This window comes from Anomalospiza imberbis, chromosome 14 (genome assembly GCF_031753505.1).
Source record: "Anomalospiza imberbis isolate Cuckoo-Finch-1a 21T00152 chromosome 14, ASM3175350v1, whole genome shotgun sequence".
Taxonomy (NCBI): domain Eukaryota; kingdom Metazoa; phylum Chordata; class Aves; order Passeriformes; family Viduidae; genus Anomalospiza; species Anomalospiza imberbis.
In genome coordinates this window covers 3,305,204-3,325,615 of record NC_089694.1, presented here as the reverse complement: position 1 = coordinate 3,325,615, position 20,412 = coordinate 3,305,204, and the positions used below count along the sequence as shown (strand labels likewise).

General features: G+C 38.6%; 1 long non-coding RNA gene across 1 annotated transcript; it reads right to left on the bottom strand.

Annotated features, from left to right (window-relative positions):
• Positions 1–315: 315 nt before the first annotated feature.
• On the bottom strand, positions 316–20,165 carry LOC137482312 (uncharacterized). Its single transcript, XR_011004001.1, has 5 exons — positions 20,064–20,165; positions 19,744–19,855; positions 18,002–18,134; positions 2,355–2,575; positions 316–1,750 (listed from the first exon to the last, which is right to left on the bottom strand). It is a non-coding gene; the product is annotated as an uncharacterized lncRNA (long non-coding RNA).
• Between the last annotated feature and the right edge of the window lie 247 nt (positions 20,166–20,412).

The window sequence follows — 20,412 nt, the reverse complement described above, 5'->3', positions numbered from 1 at the left end:
ACAATATATGGATTCATTACGAAACAAAAAAAAACCAGGTTGACAAAAGGCATAAAACTGGCGAACACATCAAGGTTCTGGAGTCAAAACTTTTATTCCCACTTGTGGTGGTTTTTCATGGCCTGATGGGCCCAGGACGTTTAAGGAACTCGTGGAAGGTGGCTCCTGACTCCCAGAAGCTGGGCTGAAACCATGACACTACTAAACACAGCCCATATTTAACTGGCTAATAAATAAATAGTTAATAAATAACAATAAATAACTGAAGACGAGCTGCATTTTGAAGGTAGCACAACATTTTGTGATGAATTTGTGATTTTATATCAAAATACTGTGGTTTTTACAACCAAATGTGACAATGGAAGATACACATGGATTGAACAGCCACAAGTAAATATATTTTAAAATAAAAATCTAAAAATTCTTGGGTTTGCTTTTGGAACTGACATCAGTCTAACAAATAGAAAATAAATGGCAGTACTAGGAATTTTGAGTGAGATTACTTCAATATGTTATGTAAGAAATTGTTTAAACAACAGGTCCCTGAACTGTTGCAATAATTAGAAGTATAACTCGTAGGTGCAGATGTACATTTTTTCCCATCCTCCATAAGATGAAGTTCTGTTCTGTGTTACATCAGGGTAAATTACATAATCCAGAGTTAAATGAGAAAGAAGAATCCCACTTTATAAATAACTGAAATGGAAAGTAACACTGAAGAAGGTCTCTCAGTAAAACGTTTCTGATTATCTACCATTAAGAATTTTATAGGCAAAGAAAGAGAACCTGTCACACTTCATCATAGCTGGGGCCGACTCTGTCTATTAAAGTTCCCAGCGAAGCAGCAATTTGGTTGCAGTTAAAGGAAATTTTGAAGCTCAGTAACAGACACTGCACATTTTCCATGTTTTCCATTTCAATACTCAGCGTGATCTAAAGATGTTGCTGCTGCAGGAGCTGAGGAGGAGCCCAGATCCAGGAGCATCCTCCCTCCCATTGTGAGCAGTGCAGAGCCCAGTGGGTCTCCAGGGGCAAGCTGGGTCCATATCCTGTCTCTCATTTTCCTTCCCCCACCAATTCAGGTTGCTCCCTCTGTGGAGAGGAAGAAGATGTCATAAAACAAGTTATGTTGATGCTTTGCCATCAGAAAATTTTAAATTTGCCATACAAATCCTGCACAGCTCCTGTATGGCTTCCTTAAGTCTTCCGAGAGGTACCCAGCCCCTAAATCTATTGTATTATATTTCCACTTTATAGCGTGCTATAGATTTTTTGTATTAGCAATAACTAACTGCATTGTGAAAGTTATTGAGGGAACAGCTGCAGAATTTGAATCCTGTGCAGGAATGAATTGGTGCTTCTGGCACAGGGGAAGGAATAAAAAGTGTTTGGGGCCTCAGGGAAGTTTCTGTGAAAAAACAACACTAAAATAATTTCAGTTGTTACCTTTAGGTTTCAGTCCCAAGCCCAAGCTTTGCTGCTCTGAAGTAATGCTCCACATTGTCTGCAGGCTCCAACTGCTCCTTCTCCAAGGCTATATTTGCTCTGTTCTGATTTTTCCACCCCCCAAGGATCTGTACTAGATACTGCACAAATAGCTCGTGAGGTTTGGGCTGGATGGCCCCTGGTAGAACACACTTAATCAGACATGGACAGGAAACATCATGTCAAGCATCTCCTTTTGCTTTATTCTTATCACCACAGCAGGATCACCCACACCGAGACTCGTGTGACAAATGCCCACAAATCCCTGTAAGGTAAAAAAGAATCTGTGATAAGCAGAGACACAAAACCAGTGGTTGAGCCGTGTTGGGGATGCCAGAAGCAAATGTAACAGAAAAATTTACTGTATTTCATAGAAAACAAATGGTGTTCAGCTGTAATTGTCATGGAGGCTGATATTACATTTACCAGCTGAAATCACAACCCGGCCTGCTGAAATGCACGGCATGATCAATAGTGAAGCAGAGTCAGCAAGAAGGAAATAATGATTGCATCCACACAGGCTGAAACTGAGATTTGCCTCTGTGCACAGAGCTACAGCATCTTCATTCTGCTACCACATATTGAAAAAAGAAATATCCACCAGTAGTCAGTGTTTTGGTCTGTCACCAGTAATCTACATCCACAATTACAGTCCAGCCTGTGCCCACAGAGTCAGTGGACTGCATTCATAGGCAGTACTGGTGTGTAAAATCACTTGTAGGTATAAGATATATAAGGATGAAGAGTCATCTTTCTCAAGTGATCTTATACAACTACATAAATAATATTATAAATATAAACAAAACTAAAAATTATTTAAAGCTATTCTTAAAATGAAAACCTTTGATGGCTCTTTCTGTGTACATTACCTTTATTATAGCTCAGTTTTTCCTTTTAAAAATATCCTTATTTTGTTTAGGAACAGCAGAAAGGACCTGAGACTCTCAGCTTTTATCAGGTCCTTGTCTGCATGCAGCAGAAATGCCCATCCAGTGTTTCTCAAAAGGTGCAGAGTCCTTTATATGCCGATTGTCCAGCAGCTGGTTAATGGTGTTATGCTCCTTATTGATACCACACACTCCTTCAGGTTCTGCTCAGAAAAGAAGAAAGCAGATCCAAGTAACCACTTTGAACCATTTCTAATATCAGTGTTCATTTTAGATAACCTTTCTCTTTGAGTAAGGACATAACAATCATTGGTTCAGCTGGAGCTGAGCCACCTTCATAATTATAAGATAAAACATCACAAACCAACTGGCATTTCAGTGTAGCAAAATCCCAATTCTGGCATTCTGGAATGTTTCCTCAGAAATTGGATACAATACTTCTGGGATCAGTTTATTAAATTTGTCCCACATAGACTCTGACCTTTCAAAACACAGAAAAGATCACATGGCAGATCACTCTCAGGAGTGACTTTTATTGTGGCTCTGACCTCTCCCTCTGACCTTGGGAGAAATGCTTTATGTAGAGACAGCAGAACAGAATATTTCTTTTATTCTTTGAAATGGGAAAAACACTCATTTTTGAATATTCATACAGCTTCCTTTAAATATATATGCAGAGCAGATTATTGCATGAGACTTCTATAATCCTTAATCATTTACCATAGAGGTCAGTGAAAAACATCCATAATTTAGATCCAATTTCACTCTTTGCAAGCCCGGAGAATACAACTTCTGACACTGACTCGTATTAAAAAAGGTACAATATCAGATGCTATTGTTCATTTATAGAGCAGCAATTATGCATGGAACTATTTCACTGGAATTCTACATTTATAAATTCTGCTTTCCTTCTCTTTAAATGTACTGATTTTATCAAGTATTACAAATGGACCTGACAGCCTGCGGTGGTTGGGGCTGTACAGTTATTTGTGTAGCTTCTTCTGGATTCCTTGTAATGGTAAAATTTTAATTATTGCAGGTGAAATTACCTTCCAGAAATCTCTCCCATGATTTTTGGAAGTCTGGTCTGATCTTTTCTCGATTATATCAGCACATATGCAAGGTTTTCCCTTGGCCCTTGGTTTGAAACAGAACTGGAAGGGATGAATCAACAGATGGGATGAATTATAGTGCAGTGAAAGAGATTCCTGAATCTGTCCTTAGGAGAAGACATTCACGTTTTACATGGGTAAACTCCTAAAAACCACCAAATTGTTAATCTTTCCTTTGGATTCCCTGGTAACATTTCAAACTCTGTCTGCACTGAGCAGGAGCCAGAAGCCATGTCAGGCCCATGAGACATGCAAGGCAGAAGATAAATGGATACACACATAAACCAAGGGAATAATGTATACAAATAAATAAAGAAACAAATCAACTTCTTAATTTTCCTGCAATGATGTTATAAAACCAAGTGTATTAATGAATCACATCAACAGGAAAAAGTAAACCCAAGGAAGAAAAGAAAGCATACTGGTTGTTTTAGTGCAAGAACTGAAAAGAACTAAAATCACAAGATGGAGTGAGAAAATTTATTCCAGGTATCAGAAGGCACCAGCAAAAAAAATCATTGACAAATTAAACACAGGTGTCAAACAAAATCCTTGCATTTGTCATCCTGAGAGACATAAGATTTTCTGAAGATATTTTTGATATATTGTCCACTGAACACCCAGAACATGTTGAGGATGTATCAGCACAACATGTGCGGAAAAATGGATCCTTTCCTCATCCTCACAGAAACCTCTTGCCTCTGCTAAGGTGGACATGTACAGAATGTAGTCATGAGGAAAGAACTGGAAAGGAGCCACTCAAGGGTGAAGATCAGCAAAATTCAGCTATTTTTGTTTTGTCTGAGGCTTTGCCACTTGAATTTATGGAGGACTTTGAGTCCCACCATCCTTCATAGACAAATGCTGCAAAGACAGAAGATGGAACTGTGTGTTCCAGCACAGCACATGAATTTTTTTTTCACAGAGCTATTTTTGCTTTTTTCCCTTGCATTATAATGATAATAATCTATAGCTCCTTATCCCCATGCCTTCAAACCTGATTTTTAAAGGCTCCTTAATATGGCATCATTACACAGACACACACTCACTCCTCTTTCAGTGCATCTGTTGCAGCCACAAGACAAATCACAGGCGTGCCAGAAGCCCACAAATAATCTCATTAATACATGTGAGTGTTCTCCTGTGCCTTTCTGTACATCTGTGCTTCAGCCCAGATCAGACATTGCCTAGCAATGCTGCGAGGGTCAGATTTTATTTTTCCTCACCAAAATTGTCATGCTGAGAACAGCACAGGCTGCAGACTGATCCAGGCATTCGCATCTGATTCCTGAGCTGCTGGTCATGAGGAATCACAATAGACATTTGTTTGAGGGATAAATCCCAATATATTGGGAAAATGCACACTGTGAGCACGTTTCATTTGACTGTTTCCATCAGAGTCGGTGCCTTTTAATTAGGGGATGCCTGAGCAAACACAGCAATGTTTGCTGGAGCTGATAGAAAAGATGGCTCTGCCCAAAGTACAATAGTGCATCGAGTAATATCAGTGAAAAGAAAACATCCCAGTGTCTCTCTGTCCCTGCACTGAGCTGGAAGATGGAATCATGACTGCCACAATCTCTGCTTCAAGGAGAGAAGGAGAAGTGGAGTGGGACCTCCTGAGCCCACAGCTCAGCTGCTGCTGCTGCCTTTGCTGATCTGGACCCCTCAGTTTAGTTCAGCCTTGGCTCCAACCCACCTACAGGCAAGGCTGCACTTCTCAGATGGGAAAAATTTCCTGCTGAATACTGTGCTGACTGACATCCCTAACTGGTCCTGTGTGGAAGTTACAGGTAAGTACATCCTTCAAAACTGAAGCTGAAACAGACAGAGCAAAGTGAGAAAAGATGTGAGAGTGGTGGACCCCTTGGACTCTGAGAACTACAGCACAAGCTGGCTTTAGATCAAGATATCATGTCAGATGGTGCTCATTTTTCTAAGCCTTCCACTCTTTAGGCTGTTGGGTTTGCACTTTACTTTCTATTGTTATTTTTTATTAGGAAAACCTAAATCCTGTTGAGAAGAGCTTATTTAGGTTGAGCTGTTGCCTTTAGCTTCAGAACATTAAGTCCTGACAAATGCTTCTTTTGAAGGCTGACACCTGTTTGTTTGGCATTTCCCACTTTCAGGAACTCACTAGACTATAATAACACTCAGCACAGCAGAAGTAAAGAGAATGAATTAAAGCAGAAATGCTTTCAGATGGGAAAGAGCAGTACAAAAGAACATCCCTTTGTTCAGTAGTTTCGAGGGGACCTCGGATGAGCTCCAAGCTGCATGGGATTTTTTCTGTAATGGGATTCTAATGCCCATGAAACAACCCAGAGCAGCAGCCCTAGAGACCAGAAAATCCTGTCTTAAAACAACTACAAAACAGCAGGAGAAACCGAGTCTTTGCAGACTCTTCAGAAGTGGAGAGAAATATCATTATCAAAGCAAATATCAGAAATCTGCCCCTTTTGTAATTAAAGTGTTGGAGGAGAATGGTTCAGAGATGGGACTCTGTTAGATTTTCTTTTACATTTGGCTTCATGAGGATTTTGATGGTAAGTTCCTTCAAATAGTGAATTATCAGTTTGGGGGAAGTCTACATTTAGAAGAGAACCTGTAGCTCACTTAAATCACTAGAGGAAACTCTCATGAGCTCTCCCTAAGCTTAGAGCTGACCCACAGGGCAAGACTCAAAATTTATTTACCTCTGCTGTGTACTTAGGCACCACACCTATTGTTTTTATTCTATTCACCAGAGTTTCAGGTCAGAATTTGCAACTGAAATTGAGTAATATAGTCATGAGGAACTGGGTTCTTGAATTAATTCCTTAAAAATGTCCACCTCATCTGGATATTTCAAAACCTGCTTTTACAATCTTACAAAATGGATTCTATGCAGACAATATTTTTTTTTATGGGCAACAATACATTCAGTCTCTTTATGTGCAAGATTCACCACAATGGAATATATATTCAATCGTGTCCTGAAAATTGTAAGAATCTTAAACAAAACCTGTTAGATTTATTTCATTAAAGAGATGACAAAAAATCCTTTCTACACTAGATTACAGGGAGAAATGCAATAATTCTTAAATTCTATACCAAAAAAGTGACTGAAATGTATAAAATCTATTTAGAATAGTGTCACAACACAGCAAACTTTCTAATCAAACTGAATATCCTTCAGGAATGTATTTTTTCAGCAATTTTAAGGTGGGGATTCTGTTGGCAGACCTCTATCCTTTTTAAGAGCACTCAGCACATTCTTTATAACATTGGTGTCATTTTTTCCCAAATTCGCTAATCTGAAATATCCCATACAAGGCTCTACCTTAGAATGACATTTTGGTGAAAATTCATCTCCAACACTTCAGGTGATTCTGTAAAAAAGATTAAAGAGCAGATGAATTTATGAAAAAGACATACAAGGACTCAGAGGAGCAGAGCTGGGCTCCCCAGCCGGCTGGTTCAGAGTAAACACAACTCCTCGTGGCAAGAGCTGCTCTCACAGCCTTTGCATGGCAGATCCTTTAGTTACACCTCGTTAATCAGCCAGGTTGTGCAGAAGGAAATAAGAAATAACCCTTTTCCCTGTGTGTTGCTATTGGACACGAAAAGAGTACACAGGACTTTGGTAAGTTTAAAAGAGAAAAAGACTTAGTTTTATTTTGGTAAGTTTAAAAGAGAAAAAGACTTAGTTTTATTTAAACATCTGGTATTTATAGAATTCCAGAGGTGACCGTGGATTGGAGGATGAAATTACCACCTCTCCAACCACACTGGACCAAAGATCAATCAATCATTTCTCTCCACCCACAGAGAAATATGTAAATATTCTATTTACACATGAAGTTGTGTGGGAATTTTGACTTTCAAATATGTAAACATTACCAGAAGGCTAAAGAAGTTTTATTATAACTTTAAAACTTGTAAAAGAACTATAAAAGAAAACACTTTTAAAAATCAGGGCAACACCTGCACAGTTTTATCCCAACAGCCTCTGTGGCTGATGGAGAACGGGGCCATGCCCTGCCCTGTGGCCTTGCTGCAGCCACAGTGGGGTCTCTGCTCTCGCTGGGTGCAAAACTGGGAGTGTTTTCACTCGTGGGACCCCAAACACATCCCTGTGAGCCTGTCGGTGCCCCAGGGGGCTCCACGGGACAGATTTCATCTGAGGCCTCCCATGCCACCACCTCTGAACAGGAGCTTGTCAGGCCTCAGTTTTTGTGCCTCTGTATTTGTACACATGGAAAGGTCACTGCTATTTATGTGGGTAAACGTGAAAAGTAGTTTTTTGTGGTTGGTAGCAAGCAAATTTCAAAAATATAGTGATTAGAATATAACACAATCATGTACACAGATATGTACACATATATAAATATATATATGCACATTTATAAGGTATAGCAGATCTTCTAAACTACAGATATCGGAAAGCTTTATGTAACTAAAATATATTATTATCTACCTGCAAACTGTGACTTGTTGCAACTGCATTGCTGCAGGCAGGGCTGTAAAGCCAGTTTTATTACACTGGTGGGTGCTTCACCTTTTATTTAACATCGGCAGGTTTTAAGTGGTGGGCTTAGATTTACATTGCTGGACAAAGGACTTAAAGCAAATTGCATCTCTTAATTAACTGAATGATCCATATTGCATTTCATGCCTGAGCAAATATAATTGAAACAATTGAAATCATATTAGCAACACAGAAAATAATCAAACTACTGGCTTAACTCTTGGTAAACACTGATCACCTTTCTGATATTGCAACAAAAATGGAACACCAGCAGTGCTGTAAAGCATTAACATCAGGGTTGGTGGATTTACAGCCCAAAGTACTATTCTGTTTCCAGATCTGTAATTTCCTAGAAGACAGGCCCAAAATTTCTCAGACATTTCTCATCTCAGACGTTTCTTACCAGATGCCTTCAGAACACAAAATTAGTAATCAAACATTAATCTTTTTTAGAGAAAAAACAATCATGACACAAAAAAGATAATCTAAAGACATATGTGTAATTATGTTGTTTCATATTGCACAGGTTTGGGCTTCACACTCATGGCTGAGGGCAGTGGGTTACTCACAGAATCCCAGAAAGGTTTGGGTTGGAAGGGACCTTAAATCCCATCCCATCCCACCCCTGCCATGGCAGGGACACCTTCCACTGTCCCAGGCTGCTCCAAGCCCTGTCCAATGGCCTGGGACACTGCCAGGGATCCAGGGACAGCCACAGCTTCCCTGGGCACCCTGTGCCAGCCATCTGTGAGAGCTAATGGACAAGGCAGAAAGGGACTCAAATAGCAGCAATGCTTTTATCTGATGTGAAAAGTTAGTTTGAAGATTTTTTTTATAGATAAACACGTCATTTCTGAATTTTTTGTACTTTTTTTTTTCAAGAATTTAAGTCTACACAGCACCCAAAGAGGCTCTTCTTCATATGTATTATTCATGGTTACAGTTTTATGTGTCCTTACCTCAGTGTATACGAGTTGTACAGCCAGTATTAACTTTGCAGAGGACATTCTGAACTGATAGAAGGGCTACACACAAATTCAGCAAAAAATTCATTTTGGATTATAGATGGTTTCAAATATTTCACTTGCTAAAACCATTCTATTAGTGAATGGGGATTATCACAATATATCAAAAGGGAAACTTAAAAAAATATATTGTGTGAAACTATTTCTGAATTTTAAATCAACATCATCCAAAAGAAACCACAGACGTTCAAATCAATTGATCCAAAAGTAGTTTAAAATCAGTGTCATACTTTACCTATCACGATCATTCTGTTGATTCTTAGTTCTATGGCAGTATTTCAGTGACATAAAACTAGAGCTGAGTACTTTGTAATGAATAATTTATTTCACCAATTTTTCCCCTTTTTTTTTCTTCTGACATATCCATGAATAAACAGATCACAGTTTTCTTTATTCCTAATTCAAAGTTCTCTGACAGTCCCTCCTCTACCAGCTTCCTTTTACAGTGCTTCCATGTACATTCCAGATTTTGAATTTGAGGAGGGTTGGCATCAGAGCTCTGTAGTTTCCCTGTGCGTGGTCGTACCCCATTGTTTCTATTTCCCAGTTGGACTCTTCTGAAGTAATTGGGTGTGAATGTTCATGGAGAATAAATTAGACTTAGCTTTTTTTGTGATCCTGAATGTAAAACCAACTCTCTCTGTGCATTGGCACCAATAAAATGCAGAAAAAACTCCACAAAAAGCTGACACACAGAAGGCATGAGCACAGCTGAAAGGAATGAATTTAAAAATTCATATGAATATTCATGGCATTTTTTTTTCCAGTGTGTTCTCCAATTAGATGGTAGGAAAACAACTTTTTCTCTTCCTGGATTCAACTTTGGACAGTTCACCTGTTCCTGATGAAGCCACTAGGAACATTTTAGTGGTTGAAAAGAAGGACAAGCTCGGGACTCGTGTCATTCTGGAGCTCAGTCAGTCTTTTTCTGGCCCCAAGCCTTAAGGCATCTCTTTTCTGTGTTAGAGCTGTGAAGCTGTTTGGAGGACTCAAGCTGAGAGGCAGAGCACGGCTGTTCCTCAGGGAGAGGAGGAGGGGAGCACCCTTCCTCGTGCGCACCACTCACACTGAGGCAGCATTTTGCTGCTGCAGAATCAGCAGTCAGTTAAAGCTGTGATGCTGGCACTTCTGAGCTGTGTGTGAAGCACAGATTTCCCCAGTCCACGTGGGAGGCTGTGCTGAAGCACATCCCTGACATCAGCCATGGGTGGAGGCTCTCCCCATTCCCACATCCCTGCCTGCCTACCCAAGGGAGCAGAGGCAGCCTTAGACTATTTTAACAGTTACCCCACTTTTGATAGATGTCTGAGAGATTACAGGATTAAAAAAGTCAAAATCCATACCAAGAGAGGTCTGTGCTCCTGAATCTAATATACCCTGAGCACAAAGTAAGTTTAAAGATGGAGAAAGTATCACAGGTGAGATAAAAATTGAAGTCAGAAGTTACATTCCACAAGCAGAATGATGCTTAAGGCTGTTTTGCTTTAGTACATTAGGAGCACATTGTTTCCTAATCTACTCCCAAGAAATGTTTAGGGATTTTATTAACATAAAACAAGATAGTGAGAACAAATTTGATATCAATTAACATACTAATTAAATGTCACTTAGTAGTTTTAGCAATTACTTGATATTTAATTAACTACTGGAATATCGTGGGAGATCCAGATTATTGTACATGTAATCAGAGGGCAATTCTTCTGACCCTGTGGGTATATACTGCATGTCAAGACAATCTGTAGATAGCAACAAAAATAACTTTCTGCACTGTGACCCCAGGTATGTGGAGCTGCTGTGCACCCAGGAGATTAATTTACTCATTTGAAAGAACTAAGTATCAGTTAAAAAGCTTAAACATACCTCAAGTGATTAGAGACCTACACGAACAACATGAACAACTTACAAAATATCAATTCTTTTCATTCAGGACACATTTTAAATTCATACTGCAAAATCATCTTGCCATTTATGAAGCTTGTATACCCTATCAGGAACTTTTTTTTTTTTTAGTTAGAAGAGTTACAAGGATTGGAGAGCAAGGAGACACATACTTTTAGCAAAAAATTACTTAAAATGGGTAAATATGTACCTGACATCTTCTGGACTGTATTCACACACTGTATGCCCATTTTGCATAATGGAGATTTCTTGGTGAACCATTTCTGTTTGGTTTGAGGGCAAAAAAAGTCTTAACCACTCACAAAACAGAGATGATCTCTGTGTTGATTTGCCCACTCCTACAGGTAAGTGCCCTTCCTCCTGCTCCTTCTGGAGTCTTGGAGTCATTCAGCTCATGCTGACAAATTGCACCAAGCTGCCACTCACTTGCCATGACAACCTGTGGCAGTGCCACAGCACAGCCCCAGAATCAAGGATTCCCTCTTTTTCATGACTCCCCCTTCTCTAAATGGACATTAACAACTCATAACTCTCATTTTTGGTCTCGTGCTTCTAAACCCAGCACCCTTCCCACTGCTTTTGATTGTCTTCTCTGTTGGTGTGATATTTATGCTGCCGTTTGTGCCTGTGTATGTCAACGTGGAGCATCTGGGCAAAGGAGCCTTTCTTTGCCTTTGTAGCTCTCTGCCATTTGCCATAAAAGAAAACAGAACTTCACTCGTCTGTAAAAGAAACTTTGCTATCTGTGTGCTTCCAGCTGTTTTTTTCAGTTCTTGGCTTTGTCTCGTTTATATACTGATTAAAGCTTTTCGTTTATGATGCACCTTCAGATCTCTCTCAAACCAGTGACCCATCCCTCCCACTCCACCAGAGCCAATCTAACCCTCTAATGGTCTCTTTGAAGTAGAAATAGAGCAGGAGTCCTCCTTCCTCCTGCCTGTTCACCTATCAGCCCCCTTCCACGGCTACTGACACACCATTTATTAAAATCTGTCCCCCATTTGCTTTTGTCTCTGTCTTCCTTGGTTCTCCTGAAAAGCCTCTAATTTATCCTTCAGATCCTTATCAGACTTCTTTCATTTATGGGTGGCAACTGCCTGGATTTCTTTCAAGTTCCTCTGGGGCTCTCTCTTGACATAGCCCATACCAAGGAGATTGAAGACTTGAATATTTCAACCTTAAAAAGGATTTTCTTACACTTTTAAGTGCATGAAGTGAGCTGATCTCTTTCACAATTTACAAAGGATGTTCATGTCTTAACTATAGTTTCTTAGAGTAGATTTAAAGGAAACAGAGATGGTTGTTTGACATTTTCTGAGCTCAATTTCACCTCACTAGAATTTAAAAAGAAAATAATATAAACAAATATTGCAATTTTTATGTTCTGTGTGACCATATCCATATAAATTAAGTTCTGTTTCAGCAGTTAAAAAACTTCAGGTAATTCAATCTGTAGTTTTTGCAGTTAAAGTTCCACAGTACAGCACAAGTGCACACAGTACAGGTAACCGAATGTTTTGAGGTTTTAAGTATAAATTACTGTCTTTTTATTAATCTAGTTTTATAACGTAAAGATTGTAAAAACCAAATTCCAAAATATGGATTTTTAATCTGTGTTGGATGCCAATTAACTTTGCTTTGTTTGTACCCCAGTCTTAGTCCATCCTGAGCAAAGGAACAGTACTCTGTGACATGGCAGGAAATGCCCTGAGCAGGAGGCTCATTTATTTACATCTTAAAAATATCAGTGAAGTGCAGAATGAAAAGAATAAACTTGAACTTGAATGAACTACTTAAGAAACTGTCCATGGTTTACCCTGATTTGGTTTTATTTGTGTTGCTTTCCCTCGAGGGAATCCTGACACCACTGATGTAAGAGGAGTGACCAAAGCACTGTTGAGCTGTCCTCTTGGGAGGCATTTAAATTAAATGGTTTACATCAAAGCCATGCCTGCTCTCCATCATCAAACAGAAGATACTGGAAGCTTAAAACAAATCTAGTAATAGCCCCAAGTAACATTGCTGTACTTTAACATCTGAAAATTTTGTATTTCTTCAAGGAAGATAATTTGGGAACATATTTTCCCACTATTCTCAGTGTTGGGGAATATAAGGAAATTCAGAAATTAGAAACTAAAATATAACTTGGAGAAAACAGTAATTTAAGTTAAAAAAAACTCAAACACCTCATTCTGACACTGCATTTTTCTGGCACCGCAATCTGCTTTACAAACAAGATCCATGTGGCAGTTGACAATTTTCTTGCACAGTTCTGTTGGCACAAGCACAGACCTGGGAGCAAGGTCAATCTTTAAAAATTTCTCTTCTGTGATGCAAATGTTTCCACCACTATTTGGCAAAAATTTCTGGCCACTCAATTTTAGCCCTATTTTATTGTTCACATGCCATGTCACCAAAACCTTAAACCATGTATTTAGCATCTACAGCCATTTTTACATATCTCAAAACATTAATTTTAAAACTGGATATTTACTTCATAAATTGAAAAAAAGAAATCTTTTCCACAATTTAGGGATGCTTTTGCCAGATACACTTTGCCATCAAAGCAATATTTATAGCTAATAATAGAAATCTAATGATTATTTATCTGAATACCTCTCTATATTGTTTAAGCCTGTATTTATCAATATGCTTATACTGTAGTGATATACTGGGAAAGAAAAAACAATTGCATTAAAATTACCACAGGGGTTGAGGATTTTGTCTGGAAGAAAGAAAAATTATTCTTTAATCAAAAAAGCACAGTTACAAAAGGATTGATTTGAATCAGAACATATCATGAGTTAGATATTTTCTGTCCCAGCTGAGAGTAGTAATTGGAAAATCACAGTTTACACAAAAAAATAATTATTTTCTTATGATCTGCCTTTCTTTCATGAAGTCTTGCATCTCCATCACTCAGTTACAATCTGAGAGATTAGGGACTCAATATACACTAGATTAAAGGTCACCTATTATGACAGACAGGATTTAATTGCAATATTGACATAAATTCCTTATGAACCATAGGCTTAGAGCTGCTTGCACACATCCAGCATACTAAAAAGGGATGGAATATTCCTTACTTGCACTATGGGAAAAAGTCTAGCAGGAACCTAAAACTACAGCAAACCACCTTTTTTTAAAAGAAGAAAATTAGGAAATGTTGGTGGTTTAAAAATTGCAGATTAACTCTTATTCCATTACAGAGAGTAAAAGTTAGCTTGATTGCACTGCTGAAAGAACTTCCTAGGGGAAATTAAACTTGATAATCTCGAGGTGTTTCCCAGAAGACACCAGGCATTCCGTAATGTTCATTATAGTCTGCAGAATACCAGCTAGAATTTAAAGTGAAGACTCCCAAGGTTTAATCAATATAGACATTCTGAACTGCTCACAGGATCAAGGCCTGATTATGAAACAAAGATGCAGAGAGAAGGGAAGCCATGGTGCTTTAGGTGGATTATTTTCTGTACTAACTGGTGGTTCACAGCAAAAGGTGAACAGTGACAGCCAAATCTCCAAAACAATTTTGGTAGCAATGTCATCAGTGCTTCCTTGGGCCTCTGGGACTTTGATAGCTCTGCCTGGTTTCAGTGAATAATTCTTAAATCCAGGTAGCAAATACTTTGGAGATTACTTGTTACAAGATTTAAATCCTGTACACTACTTTTAAGAACAATTAAGAATTTAACTATCAAAAAACAGATTTTAAATGCTTCCTTTAGAAGATCATGGAGAGTATGAAGATTTCAATGGGGGAAAAAAAGAAGAAAAATGAGAAATTAGCTGTCTGCTACCCCTCCACGTTTTAAAGCAAGAAATAAAGGAATGTACAGCCTAAACACATGTTGGTGCTTGTTATTGTCTGGTGATATACTCAAAATGAGCAAAGGACAGAAATGGCACATTAACAGTTCAAAGCACAAAGAAAATAAATCTTCATTTCTGATTAAATGAGTTTTCAGCATCTGTGGTGTCTTTAGACACGAGAAATTGCCAAATTGCCAATTGCAAAAATAATCCAGCAGGTTTTGGAACTGGTAAGGAAAAGCTGCCTAAGAACAAATGATTTTAGCTGAACTGACCCTCCTAAATCTTCAGAAACCTGGACAAAGACCAAGAGGGTTTTTAGGACTAAGGGATGGACCTGGAGTTTCAAACAAAGTGTGGCTGGAAATATGTTTTGAGTGAGCCAGGACATGATTTATGGTTCTTGTCCATCTGGTGCTGGCTAAGTGGCAGCTATTCAGCGCAAAAGAGAAATGATGCCCCCTGATTTTACGTGGGTACATATGTCTTACCTTTCCTTTGATTTACAAGGGATACTCAAGCCTGAAAATTCAAACAACGCTATCAATAAGAGCCTAGGAGATGGACATAAATTAAATAGAAATTCTGAAGAGCATTGTGGTAAAATAATTGTGTGCCAAAGCCATTAACTTTTTGAGATAACTGGGATCTGATGAGGACCAGGATCTGCAGGGTTCATCCTGTTTCAAAAAATTATTGCTCTTGTCTGCCATGCATCTGTCCCCCATGGTTCTTGTCTTTCCCTGACTCCCTAAGGAGGATCTGGAAGATGAAATTTGGGTTTCAGACCATGAGGATAATCTCCACTGCCTTCTGATGTGCTGGAAATAAAAGGGGTTCCTCCATTTTGTGTTTGGGTACTTTTCCTGGATGCTTAAAAGGAATTGAATGAAGTCAGCTTTAATGACTACATTACTCCCAATTTTCTGAGGGAGTAATTTAGTAAATTTTCATTTTAATTTAGGTAAAATATCTAAAAATACTTAAAATAAAATTTATAGTAAAACTTTATTATATTTGGAAGAAGCTGATGTTAATAATTTCCAAGCCCTAGTCCTTGCTCGTCCTTTTCCTATGACTTTGGAGTAGAAAATTATGACTTGGATAATTAAGAAGTCTGAGCTACTTCAGAAAAGAAAGTATAAAATGTTCTGTTGAATCTTTCCTAGACAGCACAGTTAGAACTGGGGGTCACTGTGTTCAAGAGAAAATAAATTCTGCTGAGCTGGGCTCAAGAATAAGAAAAAGAAAATGAGTAACTGAACTTGAGGATGAGATGTTAGCACCAGTTCTTGAACAAAGAAAGAATTTTCTCTGTCAGGGAGAAGAGCCCACCTCATCTGGCATTTGGACTCTTTGGTCAGTGTTTCTTGGGAATGCTGACCAACATTTTAATTGCCACTAAGACAAGAGAGATCTTAAGTGTGCGTGGTGTGTACATCAAAATCAATACAACAGAATTTTATGAGAAAATATTTGGTCTCTAAAAAAGACACACCCATCCTTTATTAAAGTTCTAGTTAAACTGACAAAATAAAAATATTCAGAGTTAATATCAGCCTCTTCTTTAGCTCATTTTCCATGCACTGATTCCACAGCTCATTTGGAAATGTGATCTGATCTGACATTCTGATGGAAATTACTGTTAAACAGATTAAAAAGGATGTGTTAACCTTATTTCTGTATTTGTCTCCTTTTCTTCCATTTCCATTGTATACAGAACATTATCTAACCATACCCTAGCACATTATCTTGTTTCTTACGTTGGGGAGTGCAAACTGAGATTATAAATGGTGACAGGTTGTTTAAAATATGAATGCAGTGAATTCTAAGCTTGCTTTATGATGGATGGCTTAGACATGGTCTTAGAGACTCTACATGAGTTACTAAGTTAGGCAATTACTCTTTTTAATCACTTCTAAGAATTGCTTGATTACTTTAAAAGCAATATAAACCTAAGCACCTCGGTCAACCAGCTCATCATCAGGGATTCCAAAAGTACTGAGGGAACAATTACAGGTATAGGTATAGGTATGAAATCTAAAATCAATAACAGAATTAACTTATTGAAAATGAATAATTTACTCCATTTCCTTCCCAGATGAAGCTGTCAATACAATCTATGTAAAATAAAGTGCCATAAATTTGGCAACCACTGGAATCTGGAATCTCCATAATATCTACTCTGCACTAGGTTTGAAAAGTTTTGGTAGCAGGGGAGCTCATAAATTTCAGAATGTTCAGTTTCAAAGTCTTTTATCCAGCTAGAAGTTCCAGGAGTAATACTTTTAAAATTTAGCTAAACAGTTTTTAAAATGGAACTGTAGATGTACTCTGATGTTCCTTTGACCAATTCATCCCAATTAAAGGGAGGAAGTTCGGGTGATCTCCAAATCTCAGTGGAGAGAAAGTATTATCAAGTGTGTCAAGTGCTAGAGTATGTTACAGAGAAAACCAGACTTTTTTATTTTTCAACCATAAAAATGAAATTATAAATATCATTAGATAAACTCTTTATGAGTTTGTTATAAAAACTGTATATATAAAAATGTACCACATACACAAATACTATTTATATAGGCACGTCTATAAATACACTTATACGTAAATATGATTAAATTTAAATATATTATTTAACATTTGCCTTGGAGGACTCTTGTTAAAAGAGCTTTGTCATCACATCCTTGACTCCTTCAGCACAATGCATGTCTCTGGCAGAGCTGGGATTTGACTCTGAATAAGAAGCTGACTTTTTTTCAGTTGGTAAGTAGATGAAGGAATAAATAATTCACATTGTGTTTCCTTTGTGTTTGTTGATAACCCTGTCATTAGAGCTCATAAGATACTTTGAAGATTTTTTAGATATAAAACTTTAAACAAAGTTATCACCTTTATCTCTAATTGCCCAGTTGGAATGCAAGTCACTCTTTTAGGAGCTGATCATCACTGCCAGGCAATGTGGGAGGCACTGTGAGAGAGCACCTAGAGCTGAGAAAATGGGCCTGGGTGGGTGGGGAGAATGAAAAACTTGGTTCTGGTAGCAAACAGAGGCAGGTGAGATCAGAATGAAGATGTCTCAACAACAATTTGTGATCAGAACGCTCTGAAAAAGTCTTGCAGAACTGAAAACGAGTTAAGATCTGCTGAGAATTTTCTGTCAGCTTGTGTGTTAGCAGTCCACAAATGCTTTCTGCCTTAAACACTAACCCAGTAATTACTTGCAAAGCAAGATCACAGGGGAACCTGTCTCCCAGAATAAACAGTACTTACAGAAGAGGGAGGGCTGGAATCAATGCTGAGATTTACATTGTCATCTTGAACTTTTAACTCCTCAGACATGTAGAGCTTCAGATTTAGCAAGCACATCCAATTTTAATTTCTGAATAAAATAAATAATTTCTTCCTGCAGGGAAAGGTGAAATAAATGGGTCAATGCCAAGCACACTTTCCACACGCAAATTTCTGATAGAGGAGGAACATTTGTTGTTGGACTTCAGGGTTAACTGGAAATGTTTTTAGTAATAGCAGCTTCAAATTTGGTAACAAAATTGGTAAGAAAAATGAAACCAAAACCCATCCTAAACTAAGTTTCTTACCGTTAGCCTGGGAGGAAAAAAAATAAAAAGGAATTGGGAAACAATTTGTTAGTTGTTTTAGTAGCTACTATTTCAGTAGCTAACAAGTTGTGATTTATAACCTGCCTGTACAAGAGCATGGGAAACCACTCTCAAAACAGCAGGCCTTTCCCATTTCAAGGCACATGAAGAAACAGTGGAAAGAAAAGAATTCTTACATTAAAAATATTGAATATTATGGGGAAAAAGACAAAACCAAACAAGCTTTTGAGTTGTCTATGTCTTTTTTACCTGGGCTGATATAAATTAGCAGCATTTCATGGAGTTCCACTGGTGTAAGATGACTGGTCAAAGTGAATTAGCACAAACAAAAACAGTGGAAACATTTATATTTTCCTAGTAAGAAAAGACAAAACTATTGGATATATTAAAAAATACAGGTCTTTACACTAATTTTACCAATTTAAGCTCATAAATAAAGTTAAGCAATAGATCCACATTGTGATTCAGGGAAGGAATTGAGGAATTGATTTTACTCTTGGAAAATTCTGTGGCTATTGGCATATCTAAATCCATCTTTCTGCAAGTCTGGCACTGCAGACACAAAATGACCATTGTGAGTGATTTCCTGAATTCAACTCCATAGGATGCTGCAGAACTGCTCTTGTACTGATTAAAAATAACACATCAGTTTTCACAATGAAGCAATCCAGGAACCATTTTGGGGCCCTTGGACCAGCAGGCACAGCTCATTTCCTTTCAGCTGAGCCCTTCTGTGCCAAGGCTGGGCAGTCCCACCATGACTGCCTGGTGGAGGAGGGTTCCTGGCCTGGGTTAATCCCCAAACTGCTCAAGCGTGGTTGAGTGGCTGCCACTCAGGTCCTGATCAGTGGAAAACCTGCCAGAATTTAACAATTGAACAGCAGCAACGGAGAGCTCACGAGTTCCTGTGGTGCTGCATTTTCCTAACCTGGAAATGAAACTCGAAATGATTTTAGTAAGGAGGTAATATAAAAAGGGATCTTTATTTGAAGGCCTTCAGATGCAGTTATGGAAAGATGTCCACAAAAGCCATGGGTGTACTCACCACAGGGGTATAGGTTTTAGGAAATTAGCATAATAGATAAAAAGCACCAAATGGGAGGACAAGTGCAGTCCCCAGGTCGAGCCCCTTCTCTGGAGCTCCCCGTCAGCACCAGCTGTGCTGTGTCCATGAGAATGCATCTCGAAGAGTTGTTCTTGGCCTTGGTTCCCAGGAAGAACCAAGAGAGGACTTGGGCCTTCTACTTCCTGGGGCTTGGAGCTCTGGAATTTGTTTTCTTTGTGCTTAAGGAAAGGCCGTGGAAAAGTACTGGGGAAACTAATACAATACATTACAGAACTACAAATACATGTGTGAAGAATACAGAGAACACATAAAAGGAAAAAAGGCAGAACCAGGATGGCATCAGTGGATGCAGCCATTGCACCCATCAGGCCAGCAGAGGCACAGTGATTTTAGGGACACCCAGCTTTTTCTCCAGGCCTTGGATCCAGTATGGATCTCTACCTGTCAGAAGAGGGTTTTAGATGTGAAGGTGAAACTTCAAATACCTGCTATCAAGCTAGATAAGCCTAGAGGGAAAAAACAAAGCCCATCATCCTGCTGCAGTGAGCACAGGCCTCGCTAATTATTATGACTGACATATCACAATTCAATAACTTCCTTTCTACCTAAAACCAACCCTTCACCATACAAAACCATCAGTGGGATTTACAAATGCTTCCAAACAGTAAAAAAACTTCATTGCTGATCTAATTAGGCTCTGCTTCTCGCAGCTCTGGGAAGTGCAGAACAATCAGAGCACAGCAGGCACCGGCGCTGGATCTGCTCCCTCAGCACAGCCCACACGCTCCGGCGGACGGGAGGGCACCCTGGAGCAGCAGCTCCTCTGCCTTCTCTGAAAGAAAATCTGCTTTTAGGCCGTTCTGTGTTGCCCTGATTTTTGAAAGTGTTAAGCTTTCTTTTATAGTTCTTCTGAAAGTTTTAAAGTTCTCATAAAACTTCTTTAGCCTTCTGGTAATGTTTACGTATTTGAGAGTCAAAATTCCCACACAATTTCATGT